This window comes from Chiloscyllium plagiosum, unplaced genomic scaffold (genome assembly GCF_037043375.1).
Source record: "Chiloscyllium plagiosum isolate Xiang-an unplaced genomic scaffold, Cpla_swu_hap1 HiC_scaffold_31, whole genome shotgun sequence".
Taxonomy (NCBI): domain Eukaryota; kingdom Metazoa; phylum Chordata; class Chondrichthyes; order Orectolobiformes; family Hemiscylliidae; genus Chiloscyllium; species Chiloscyllium plagiosum.
The window spans coordinates 12,901,490-12,914,996 of record NW_028270169.1 but is presented as its reverse complement, the minus strand read 5'-3'; the positions used below and the strand labels follow the sequence as shown (position 1 = coordinate 12,914,996).

General features: G+C 46.0%; 1 protein-coding gene across 1 annotated transcript in view; it reads right to left on the bottom strand.

Annotated features, from left to right (window-relative positions):
* The window catches only part of nxn (nucleoredoxin), a 234,848-nt gene that overhangs the window by 114,474 nt on the left and 106,867 nt on the right, over positions 1-13,507 (bottom strand). The gene's annotated exons all lie outside the window — the stretch shown is intronic.

Below are 13,507 nucleotides of genomic sequence, written 5' to 3'. Positions count from 1 at the left end.
GGGCGGTTGAGTTCTGTAAGGGTTCATCATGTAATTTTGTGAACAAATTTTTGTCTGTTTTAAATTCTAGGAGTCAACCTAGCTATCTTTCTCCGGGTAATTTTCAATGTATTCTTACCGAAATAAATTGCAAAGTTAGAGTCTGGACTGCCTGCTTAAGAATGTTTTCAGTGGTCTGGCCTCGTCCATAACATTTGCTCGAAACATCGATTCTCCTGCTGCTCAGATGCTGCCTGACCTGCTGTGCTTTTCCAGCAACACACTCTCAGGTTTGATCACCTGCAGAGATGTACTGTTCGGCGCTCCACTCACACCATTTACGTGACCTTTTAATCTCTCTGATTATAAATTCTGTGCTTCTGCGCATTCCTTCACTTCACCTGATGAAGGGGCAGCGCCCCTAAAGCTTATGATTTCAAATAAACCTGTCAGACTGTAACCTGCTGTCGTGTGCCTTTTGATCTTGTCCACTCCAGTCCAACACCAGCACCTCTAATCGAGATAAGGAGAGAGACAGAGCATAAAACTGTCCCATGTAGTGGCACTGGAAGAATAAAGTTGGGTTAGGGGAGTTAGCATTGGCCATCCTTTATCTGTCTGTACTGCTGTGAAAACACAGCTCAGATGACAGAGTCATAAACAGCAGGTACCGTATACACATCATTCTTTCCCGTTTGAGATTGAAACAACTCCCAAATATCAGGAGGACAATATAACTGCACGGGGCATTAGTTTTACCAGCAGTAATGTCATGCTCCTTAACTAAAGTAAATCCACAAGCAGTGACCTCTCCCCAGCCCCTCACCAAAGCTACCCACTGTGGATTTGGCTGGGATTAAGTGACTGTAACTAGCATTGCCCCAGGGACTGGCTCGAATGCTGCTGGCTCCCATTCAAAGTGCAGGAAGGATTCAGACAGGGCACTTGCAGAGCAGCAGCATGGACTAGGCCCGTTCTCTAATCTCCAGTGCTTTTGGGTAGTGCCGTGCTGTATTAATCATTGCATTCCCCCAGCTAGTCGGGCCAGTTGATGAGTTTGACTGGAAGCATCCTGAGAGATTGCACCAATTTATATGTAAATCAGGAACACAGTTGAGAGAGGATTTTACTAAATCAGAGCCATAACCTCAGTTGTTCATTTGCATATTAACTATTGAAAACATTCCAATTTTAATTTCTTGAAGACCAGTTGCCTGGCGCATATTAGACCCGCTCGGAGTCCTTTTAGGGAGACCAGAATACAAAGCGTCAACAACATCACTTTTAAGCAGCTGTCTCCACCCACAGAGTTGCTCAGAAGAACGTAAAAAAGAGAGAATTGTTGTCTGTTGTGGCACCAACAACTGGGAGCTTGTGGTCAGTGTAGAAAGCAGCCCCAATCCTCTCTCCTACTGATTTAAAACAAAGCTAATCAACCCAGAATTAAACAGAAATCACAGCCCTCTGTAACAGAGGTGAACATTACAAAAGGAAACTTAAACATTTAAGTTAGAATGTCATCTTGCATAAATCCATCTGGATGGCACGGTGGCTCAGTGGTTAGCCCTGCTGCCTCACAGCGCCAGGGACTCAGATTCAATTCCAGCCTCGGGCGACTGTCTGTGTGGAGTTAGCACATTCTCCCCGTGTCTGCGTGGGTTTCCTCCGGGTGCTCCGGTTTCCTCCCACAGTCCCAAGATGTGCAGGTCAGGTGAATTGGCCATGCTAAATTGCATATTGTGTTCAGAGATGTGTAAGTTAGCCACAGGGAAATGCAGAGTTATAAGGTAGGGAGATGGTCTACGTGGGTTATTCTTTGGAGAGTTGGTGTGGACAGACTGACTGGTCTGTTTCCACACTCTAGGGATTCTATGTTATCAATCTGTTCAGAGAGGTTATCACGCACCTCTGGAGTAGGGGAATTTGAATGTTCCCCCTCATGGCTCAGAGATAGAGACATTACCACTACATCACTAAAGCCCCAAAATGTAATTTTGGTGAGGCTAAGCAGCTGCCTAATTAGCTGTGGTAATTGGACCTCATTGAGTCTTAATGAGAAATGGTTCTAAACTGAGCAAGCTGCAGTTTATTGCATGATGACAATAGAGACAGGTTAGATTGATTGATCAGGCTTCATCTCAAAGACTCTCAGGAGCCAAGAGATGACGCTTCTGTCTCCTTTGTAGCCTCAAGCATGATTGCTCCTTCTCCAGAGACATCATCAGGTCGGGAGGACCTTAATGCAGCTTCAGCATTAACCCTTTCAGAACCATGACTCTATATGAGAATAAAGGAAGGAAAACGAGGAACTTGGATTTCTATAGCACCTTGCATGCCCTCAGGCTGCTCTCTAGGGCTTTACAGCTGATCAAGCAATTTTGAAATATAGAAAATGTAGCTGACATTTATGTGTGGCAAGATCCCATCACCGACAATGAAATAAAATGACCAGAATGTTGATTTTGTATTGGTGTCAATTAAGGACTTACTATTGGGGGAAGAAAGAGTAAAGAGACCTTGGAATGCAGGTTCATAGCTCCTTGAAAGTGGAGTCGCAGGTAGATAGGATAGTGAAGGAGGCGTTTGGTATGCTTTCCTTTATTAGTCAGAGCATTGACTAGGAGTTGGGAGATCATGTTGAGGACATTGGTTTGACCACTTTTGGAATACTGTGTGCAATTCTGGTCTCCCTGCTATAGGAAGGATGTTGTGAAATTTGAAAGGGTTCAGAAAAGATTTACAAGGATGTTGCCAGGGTTGAGGGGGTTTGAGCTATAGGGAGAGGTTGAATAGGCTGGAGTTGTCTGCCCTAGAGCGTTGGAGGCTGAGGGGTGACCTTGTAGAGGTTCATAAGATCATGAGGAGCATGGATAGGGTGAATAGCCAAGATATTTTCCCCAGGGGAGGGGAATCCAAAACCAGAGGGCACTGGTTTCAGATGAGAGGGGAAAGATTTAAAAGGGAACTAAGGGACAACCTTTTCCCTTACGTGTGTGGAATGAGTTGCCAGAGGAAGTGGTGGAGGCTGGTACAATTACATTTAAAGGGCATCTGGATGGGTACATGAATAGGAAGGGTTTCGAGGGATATGGACCAAAGGCTGGCAAATGGGGCTAGATTAGGTTAGGATACCTGGTCGGCATGGATGAGATGGACAGAAGGGTCTGTTGCCGTGCTGTACAGCTCTATGATTCTGTAACTGGGGTAACTCCCCTCTGCTTGTCCAAATACTGTCACGGGATCAGTCAAGTCCATCATGGAGAGCAGACGGTTAAATGTCTTGTCTGAAAGGACAGAGTATCTGACATTGTAGCATTCCCCCAGCCCTGGGGCACAGGTTATTATGGAGATGACCCCACTTTCTACAGCAATCCTTTCCCAGCTGAAGTCTGCAAGGAACAAGGTTGGGAAAGTGAAGATTGAGTCATTATGAACCATTTTAACACAGGCAAACATGAGGCAGGGTTTAAACCCACTACACCACCGTTTTCAGCTACATACGAGGGATAAAGCGCAATAAACCCAGACTTATTTCAAGGCAACTGGAGGCATTTATACACCTTTACCCAAAGCCCCAAAACATTTCACATGAACGTTACCAGATGCAACACAGCTTGGCATGGAAACTGCTCTGCCCTAGACTGAAAGAAATTATGGAGAGTTGTGAACACGGCCCAGTCCGTCACACAAACCAGTCTCCTATCCACTGACTCCATCTACACTTCCCGCTGTGTCGGGAAAGCTACCAATGGAATCAAAGACCCCTCCCACCCCAGTTATACTCCCTCCCACCCTCTTCTGTCTGGCAGAAGATGCAAAGGTTTGAAAGCATGACCAACAGATTCAAGAGCACTTCCTTCCCCGCTGTTATCAGACTTTTGAATGGATCTCTCACATATTAGAGTTGATCTTTCTCTACAAACTCTCTGTAGCTGTAACACTGTATTCTCTGTCCATTATTCTGATGTGCTTATATAAGGTATGATTTGCCTGGTTAGCATGTGAAACAATATTTTTCACTGGAACTTGATACATGTGACAGTAAGAAATCAAATCAAATCAAATCACAAATAGTTGCCACTCAGCTACATCATGGGAAATTAGGACAGGCGACCAACTCAGTCAACGAGTTAGAGTTTAAAAGGGAAGGAGGGAGAATGAGAGAGAGAGATGGAGAGCTTTCAAGAGGGAATTCTTCTGTTAAAGGCACTAGGCACCAACAATGGGCAGAAGCTCAGACACAGACAGAGCTTCCAGAGAGTGGCAGGTAACAGTGGTTACAACCATAGAGTCATCCATGCTAACCAGGTTTCCCAAACTAAACTAGCCCAATTTGATTTGGCCCACATTTCTCCAAACCTTTCCAATTCATGTACCTGTCCAAGTGTCTTTAAATATTGTAACTGTACATCTACCACTTCCTCTGGCATTTCATTCCACACACGAATCACCCTCTGGGTGAAAAAGTTGCCCCTCAATTCCTTTTTAAATCTTTCTCCTCTCACCTTAAAAAATATGCTCTCTCGTTTTGAAATCCCCCACCCTAGGAAAAACACATTGGTTATTCACCTTCTCTATGCCCCTCATGATGTTATAAACCTCCACAAGGTCACCCCTCAGCCTCCTATGCCCCAGTGAAAAAGGTCCCAGCCTATCCGACCTCTCCTTATGACTCAAACCAAGGCCATGGCTAGGATTGAGGAGCAAACCCAGAACTATGCGGAGTGTCTCAGACTGGCTGGTTACAGTTTGCTGAAGCGACAGATGTCTGAAAAATCCTTTCACTAATTTAAAGAGAGAGGTGAGGTTGCTATGTGACAAGAATCAATTAAGTAACCATTGCTTAGCTCATAACTCCACATGCAGCAGGAAGGAATGGGAACATTCCTGATGATACAACGCAAATAACCGCTCTGCTTGCATAGAATGCTTACCCTTCACAAAAGGGAAATACCATAGACATAGTAGGCCATTCAGCCCATCACATCTGCTCTGATATTCAACATGATTGTGGCTGATCTGATAATTTTCAAATCCATTTTCCTGCCTTTTGCCACAGCGCTTGTTTCAAGAAAGGCAGTTTGACCCTTTCCGTCCCCACGGAGATCATTTTCCGGAGGGATTCACTTCCCCGACTGTCAGTTTCGCAGATTCATGGCCTACTCTCAAGGCTGTTGCCTGTGGCCACCTGTAGGCCATTCTGAGGAGGCGAGCAGATGCAAGGGACTCAAGAACTAGGAGCAGAAGTTGGCCGCTCAGCCCCTTCAGTCAGCTCTCCCCTTCAAGATGAGTGCTGCTTATCCGACAGTGGCCTCAACCCCAATTTCCTTTCTAACCCCCAAACACCTGGACTCCATTGTCAGTCAGAAATCCATCCAGCCAGCCCTTCATAGATTCAAAGATCCACTGCTCTCTGGAGTATTGAATCCTGAAGACCAATGACCCTCACAGAAAAGAAAATTACTTTTCGTTGGCATCTCATCTGGGAGGATGCCGTTTTTGTTTTAAAAGTGTTGTGCCACCCATATTCTCTCAAGACCTAAAAGGTACAATTTACAACTCCAATTGTGCCCTCCCCCTTGCTTGGGGGGCGGGGGTTGACAACTGGGTTAAATGAATTGCTGAAGGTTTCACCACATGACTTCCTGTCTCCAATCACCCCATTGTACCCTCCCACCATGCTGACACAAACACCCCCATACACACACACACACACACACACACGTGTCCACTTGGTACAACATCATCCCTCACCCGCTAGTATGCAAACAGACACTTACGTTACCTGACTGCCAGTCAGAGTGCTCTTTAATCCCATCTTCAAATCTTTTTGCAATGATTATAATACTCTTTATTTTTAAGTGAGTGCCACCTTTGGTTCACCAAGCAACAACTCACGCCTCACAGTTTGAAAGCATAGGGCTCGAGACCCACATCAGAAATGGAGCACAGAAAGTTTGACACTGCAGTGCAGTGCTGAGCATGTGCTGCACTGTCAAAGGCACTGTCTGGCAGTTCAGATGTTGTATCGAGGTCCCGCAGAATCATACAGTACAGAAGAGGCCTGGTCTGTACCCCCAGAGGTACACTACACCTTATCTACACTCACCTGCGGTAGGTTGTGGCCAAGAATGTTATGAGAATTCAAGCGCACATCCAAGTACAATTTGAAGGTTCTGAGGTTTCTTGCCTCAACTATCCTCCCAGGCAGTGCATTCCAGGTTCTCACCATCTGCTGGGTGAAAGGAGATTTCCTCAAATCCCCTCTAAACCTCCTGCCTATCACTATAAAAGGATGCCCCCTTGTTATTGACTCTTTGACTAAGGGGAACAGCTGCTTCCTGTCCATATACACCTCAAGTCAGGTCCCCCCAGCATTCTCTGCTCTAAAGACACAACTCCAATTTATCCAGCCTCTCTTCAGAGCTAAACTGTTTCATCCCAGGCTAACATCCTGGTGAATCTCCTCAGCAGCCCCTCCAGTGCATCTGTCTGCTTGGTCAGATGTTCAAGACCAGGCAGTTAAATCCCACCTAACCCCCAACCACCTTCAATGGTCTGATCAACATTTAGTCCTCAATCAACATCATCCTGGGTGGCCTGGTGGCTCAGTGGCTAGCATTGCTCGGGACCCAGGTTCGATCCCAGCCTCTGGTGACTGCCTGGGTGAAGTTTGTACATTCTCCCCGGGTCTGTGTAGGTTCCCTCCTATAGTCCAAAGATGTGCAGGTTAGGTAGACTGGCTGTGCCAAATTGGCCATAGTGTCCAGGGATGTGGAGGTTAGGTGGATTAGCCATGGGAAATTCAGGGTTGTGGGAATGGGACTCAGTGGGATGCTCTTTGGAGGGTTGGTGTAGGCTGAATGGCCTCATTTCCCACTGTAGGAGTTCTATGAAAATAAAATGACCATTACCCCAGTGCCTTTTAGATGAGAATCCTACAGTGTGGGAATAGACCCTTCAGCCCAACAAGTCTACACTGACCTTCCACAGATCCATTTCCCTCTGACAAATACACCTAACACTACGGGCAATTTAGTGTGGCCAATTCACCCGACCTGCACATCTTTGGGCTGTGGGAGGAAACTGGAGCACACAGGGGAAACTCACACAGACATGGGGAGAATGTCTGTGTGAGTTTGTACAGTCGCCTGAGGCTGGAATCAAACCTGGGTCCCTAGTGCTGTGAGGCAGCAGTGTTAACCACTGAGTCACCGTGCCAACCGTGTGCAACCTTTCTATGTGTAAATTGGCTGTCACACTTCCTACAACGCCGAGATGTTTCACTGGCTCAGGGGTGCTTTGCGATATCCTAGTGCTTGATCTTCATTCATGGAGACTTCAAGAAAACCTAGAATGGTGTCAGCTCTACACTCAGAGGGAGTTGCTGCCTTTTCTTTGTTTGCTTTTTTTTAAAACAGGGTCAGGTCAGGACTGAGCAGGCACACGCCTGATATACGGCTTTGGTTGGGTTGGATTTGGCATGAGATTGGCTGTGGTGGGTGGACCATTAAAACACGTCCCTCCCTCCCTCCCTCCCTTTTTATGGGAGAGACAGTCAGCATCAAAACTCATCTGCAAACAATTTGGCTCCCAGTCAAAAACAAAAATCGAGAAATGCTGGAGGATAAATTCACAAAACCTCATCCCCCAGCAACACAGCGCTGCTTGGCTGGCTCCTAACATTCCAGAAGAAAACAGAACGGCTTGATGGAGGGATGCACACCCTCTGGTTAAATCAGAAGAAATTGTGAAAGTAGGAACACCCTTTCTGGCTGTCTAACAATTAGGACAGGACCTAATTGTAGGCAGCACCAATTGGATCAACTGAGACTTGGAAAAGCTCAAGTCTTTAGCATCTGCTCTCCATTGGTGGGTTCCCTTTACACTCAGGCAGAGCAATTGTTGGGTCCTGTGCTGTACCTCATTGTTGCAGTTCCATTATATTGCCGCGGCACGGTGGCTCAGTGGTTAGCACTGCTGCCTCACAGTGCCAGGGTCCTGGGTTCAATTCCAGCCTTGGATGACTGACTGTGTGAAGTTTGCATATTCTCCCTGTGTCTGCGTGGGTTTCCTCCCACAGTCACAAAGATGTGCAGGTCAGGTGAATTGGCCACGCTAAATTGTCCATAGTGTTAGGTGCATTAGTCAGAGGGGAATGGGTCTGGGTGGGTTACTCTTCGGAGGGTCGGTGTGGACTTGTTGGGCCGAAGAGCCGGTTTCCACACTGTAGGGAATCTAATCTAATATATCGAGCTGGGTGGATTTGAGTAGAGACACAGATCACTCACGGTCACATTGAATGCTGAATGGTCTCCTCCTGTCCTTACTCTGAGGGAGGGCCAGGGTTAACCTAGTGGTAATATCACTGGGTTAATCATCCTGAGGCCCAGGCTCTCACTCTGGGACAATGTGTTTAAACCATACCATGGCAGCTGGTAAAAGCTAAACTCAGTTCACAAATCTGGAACTGACAACCAATCCCAGTGTAGGACAACTGTCAGTAATTGTAAAATAAACAACCTGGTTTCCTCTGTGCTGGTCAGGGAAGGAAATCTGCTGTCCTTACCCCTTCTGGCCACACATGACTCCAGATCCACAGCAATGTGATGGGCTATCAGCATCCCTCTGGAGTGGCCTTGCAAGCCACTCATTTGAAGGTTAACCCACAGGTTCAGTTGACGGTTAGGAAGGCAAATGTAATGTTAACATTCATTTCAAGAGGACTAGAATACAAGAGCAGGGAGGTACTGCTGTGGCTGTATAAGGGGCTGGTCGTGTTAGGAATATTGTGAGTGGTCTTGAGCCCCGTATCCAAGGAAGGGATCCAGAGGAGGGTCACAAGCATCATCCTGGCGAATGAAGGGCTTGTCAAATGAGGAGCAACTGAGGACTCTGGGTCTGTACTCGATGGAGTTTAGAAGAATGATGGGGGGTTTCTGATTGAAACTCACTGAGAGGCCTGGACAGAGTGGATGTGGAGACAATGTTTCCATGAGGGCACAGCCTCGGAGTGAAGGGACAACCCTTTAGAACTGAGATGAGGAGGAATTTCTTCAGCCAGAGGGTGGGGAAATCTGTGGAATTTATTGTTGCAGAGGGCTGTGGAGGCCAAGTCATTGGGTCTGTTTAAGACACAGATAGATAGGTTCTTGATTGGTAAAAGGATCAAGGTTACAGTGAGAAGTCAGGAGGGTGGGGTTGAGAAATGGTGGCAACATAGTGGGTGGGTGGCATGGTGGCTCAGTTAACACTCTTACATGGAGGAAGAACTGTTTTATAAAAACAAGATGTCTTTCACAACTGCACACTATAAACTAACAATAAAATATTCTTGAAACATGTTGTGATGTAGGAAAACACAGCAGCCAATCACAGCGGGATCTCTGACAGTTTTGTGCTAATGACTAGAAAGCTGAGTGGCATGGTGTCTCAGTGGTACTGCCTCACAGCGCCAGGGAATCTGGGTTCGATCCCAGCCTCAGGCGACTGGCTGCGTGGAGTTTGCACATTCTCCCCGTGTCTGCGCGGGTTTCCTCCCACAGTCCAAAGATGTGCACGTTAGGTGGATTGGCCATGGGAAATGTAGGGAGTTGGGTCTGGGTGGGATGCTCTTCAGAGGGGTTGGTGTGGACTCAATCGGCCAAATAGCCTTATTCTGCACTGTCGGGATCCTATGAAGTTTCTATGTACTCAATGTAAGGCCTAAATATTGGTCACACCACCTGGCAGATGGAAGCTGTTTCATCCATTGGAATGGGCTGACAGGGTTATGGTTAAACGTCATGTTGATAAGTTCACAGTTCTCTCACAGTACATTCAATAAAACCTTCTCAAAAGCAACTTTGTCATTACACATATAAACACAGCTCTTAACTCTCCAGTTAGAACTAGGCATTCCATCCTTTATCCTTTCTTTATCTTGCTTATTCTCCTCTCTGTGAAGCGCTGCACCTTGTTCTCTCCATTAAAGGTGCTTTATGAATACAATCTATCAGTGCTTGCAAACTACAGTCCCTGGCACATGCGCAGTGAGTGAGACCCAGCAATCTGATCAACTTAATTCCAGTTGCACACGTATTTCTGGTCTGCCAGTTTGTCCTCAGAGATGGATGGTTTGGGACATCCTTTGTTCAGTGGTCTCAACGTAGGATACATCCACAAAGCAGATTACCACCGGATAAGGCTATAAACCGAGACCCCACTTGTCCTACCTGGTGGAGGTCCAGAAACATTCCCCAGCATAATTGTGAAGATGAGACCTCTCTCTGTCTTGCTCTCAATCTGAATCAACATCACGAGAATGGGTTTTCTGCTCAGTTATTGTTTGTAGGAGCTTGCTGAGCATAGATTGGTTGCTATGTTCGCTACATTTCAGAAGTACTTCATTGGCTATAAAGTTTTTGAGGATGACTTTAGGGTGTGGAAGGCACTATGTGAATGCAAGTTCTTTGCGGTTTTCGAGAAGATTTGTAGTTCAGGTCGAGATTCCGAATGCAGGTTTGCTCGCTGAGCTGGAAGGTTTGTTTTCTAACGCTTCGTCACCATACCAGGTAACATCATCAGTGAGCCTCTGGTGAAGCACTGGTGTTCTGTCCCGCTTTCTAGTTGTGTGTCTTTGTCTGTTAAAGTGGGTGATCGCATTTCCTGTTCTATTTCTCAGGGGTTGGGTAGATGGGGTCCGAATTGACATGTTTATTGATGGAGTTCCAGTTAGAATGCTAGGCCTCTAGGGGGAATTCCTGTGCCTGTTTCTGTTAGGTCTCTTATAATGTTCTTCCTTTATTCTTTCCAATGTACCAATGAACAGAGATGGATTTAAATGTTAGGTGTGGCCTATGGCTTCATCGTAATGTCTCGTTTGATCAGCACAACTACTGAAACCCTTAATATGCTGTGAATTGCTGCACTCTTGGCCAGCTTTTGAATTGGCATCGAATCACATGTCCCATGTTCCAAAATAAACAGTGTCACAGGCGAGGTGGCCAACTTCACTTGGCACTTCCATCTTCAAACAGCCCAGCCCAAACAGCCACTTACTTCCCACCTCGAATTAGCAAAAGCACTTTAAACACAAATTGAAACTTTACAAAAAAAGCCTTGCTGATTTTGCTGGGCTCTCGGGCTCAGGGGGCTGGTAGGTCCAGGACTACTTTCAGAGACCGGCAAACGTACCCCAGGCTGGCACACTGTCTTCTGATGGGATGTTAAACCAAGGAGCCATACATCCTGTCAGGAACAGCAGGCAACATCAAAAACTCCCTCCCACCCTGGTTCTCATCTCTTCCAACCTCTTCCGTCAAGCAGAAGATCAGAAGCTTAAACACACACCAACAGATTCAAGAACAGCTTCTTCCCTGTTGCTATTAAACTTCTGAATGGACCTCTCAAATTTTACATTAAAGTTGATTTTGCTCCCTCTCTGCAGCTATAAGATTGCATTCCTCACTATGTTCTATTACTCTAATGCATTTTGTATGGTACGTTTTTATGGACTCAATGAATCGAGGTACATGTGACAATAACAAATCAAATTGGTAAAGGTAACATTAGAGTTCCACTCTCTCATTGGTCTAATCTGAGGGTCACCGTGCCTCAGGTGAGGGGAGAGACTGAGTAGGAGAGTCCTTCATGGTCACCTCAGCCAGTGTGGGGCTCGAACCCACACTGCTGGCATCCCTCTATATCACAACCCAGACATCCAACTAACTGAGCTAACCGATGCCTGAATGATCATAAAGGCCTAATCTGAGATCTCCAGTTCCTGTTCTGGCCACAATTTATCACCAATGACCAACACCAAACAGCGTGCCCTGTCACAACCTCACTGCTGTCTGTGGGATCTGGGTTAGGCACAATTTGGTTGCCATCATTCTTACATTACAACACTTCAGGTGTACTTCATTGACACTTTAGTGAAGAAAACCTGTATCAAAATGTAAATTATTTCTCCTTTCTCCATTTTGTTAAAAGCAACTGAGATTTAATTTTCCACGTTTGACGAAGAACTACACAATAGGCTTGTCGGCAGACGTGATTAGCTGGAGAACCAAAAGCAATATGAGGAAAGACTTTGTTTATTTAAAGAAAATGGCTCAGTGGCTCGTGTCTGGTACGCGCTACCTGCGAGCGTGGAGGAAGCAGGTTCAAACATGGCTCTCCAATAGGAATTATATAGACGCTGGAAGTCAAAAGAAATAACAGATTTAGGAGTAAAGATGGAAATGGAGGTTGAGAAAATCAAACAAAAGCTAAATTGCTCTGGCTTGCTGTGTTCTTCCGGCCTCCTTCTCATCTATCTTGGATTCCTGCATTTGTGATTTTTTTGTCTCTTTCAGAGATCTACCAAGGGATAGATGGGCTGAATAGGTCCCATCTGTCTTAGAATTAGAATTAGAATCCCTACAGTGTGGAAAGAGGCCCTTCGGCCCAACAAGTCCACACCAACCCTCTGAAGGGTAACTCATCCAGACCCATTCCTCTTCCCAATATTTACCCCTCTGACTAATGCACCTCACCTACATATCCCTGGACAGTATGGACAATTTAGCATGGCCAATTCACCTGAGCTGCATATCTTTGGACTGTGGGAGGAAACTGGAGCACCCGGAGTAAACCCACGCAGACATGGGGAAAATGTGCAAACTCCACACAGACAGTTGTCCGAGGCTGGAATCGTACCCAGGTCCCTGGCGCTGTGAAGCAGCAGTGCTAACCACTGAGCCACTGTGCCGCCCAATCATTCCATGGCATTATATGAGACACAACATTCCAAAGGCTCAAAGACTCCATGATTTAAAGCATCAATTTTAGAATTGGGTGGATGGACGATTCCGTTGCCATCTGAACAGGCACCAAACCACACGGCAATCTGGCGTTGGATTTCAAGGTTAAGGATGCCAACGTGGTTGTAACCCTCACAGCTTCATCCTATGAGCTTCCTCCACCCCACCCAGTCAAATAAACATTTCTCTAAGCCTTTGATGTACTTTGTAACTTCAAGTCTTCAAAAATAAGTTAAGTAGTGCATAACTCTAGCAATTTGAGAAAGCTGACTGTTAACACACAAAACCAGAGTGTGGTTCCACCTTAAAACTCTGTTAAATTGTACATTCAAATATTTTTTAAAAGCTCAATCGTAATAATTTGCGATTTTGGTTCAGCTTTCACACATACAGAAGGAATGCAGCTCCTGGAGTAACCCAACAGGAGGCGCTTTGCTTTGTGGAATGGGCTGAATGGCAACAATGTCTGGAAACTCAATAATTACCCTGCAAGAACTGCGACCCTCAAACTGCCTGGGGAAACAAATACCCACAAATAAATAAAACCAGCTTGGTGGCAACAAGCTCAGGAGACGGCTTAGACTTGGGGGTGGCATGGTTTCTCAGTGGTTAGCACTGCTGCCTCACAGCAGTAGGGACCCAGGTTCAATCCCAACCTTGCCTGACTGTCTGTGTGGAGTCTCCCAGTGTCTGTGTGGGTTTCCTCGAGGTGTTCTGGTTTTCTCCTCACAATCCAAAGATGT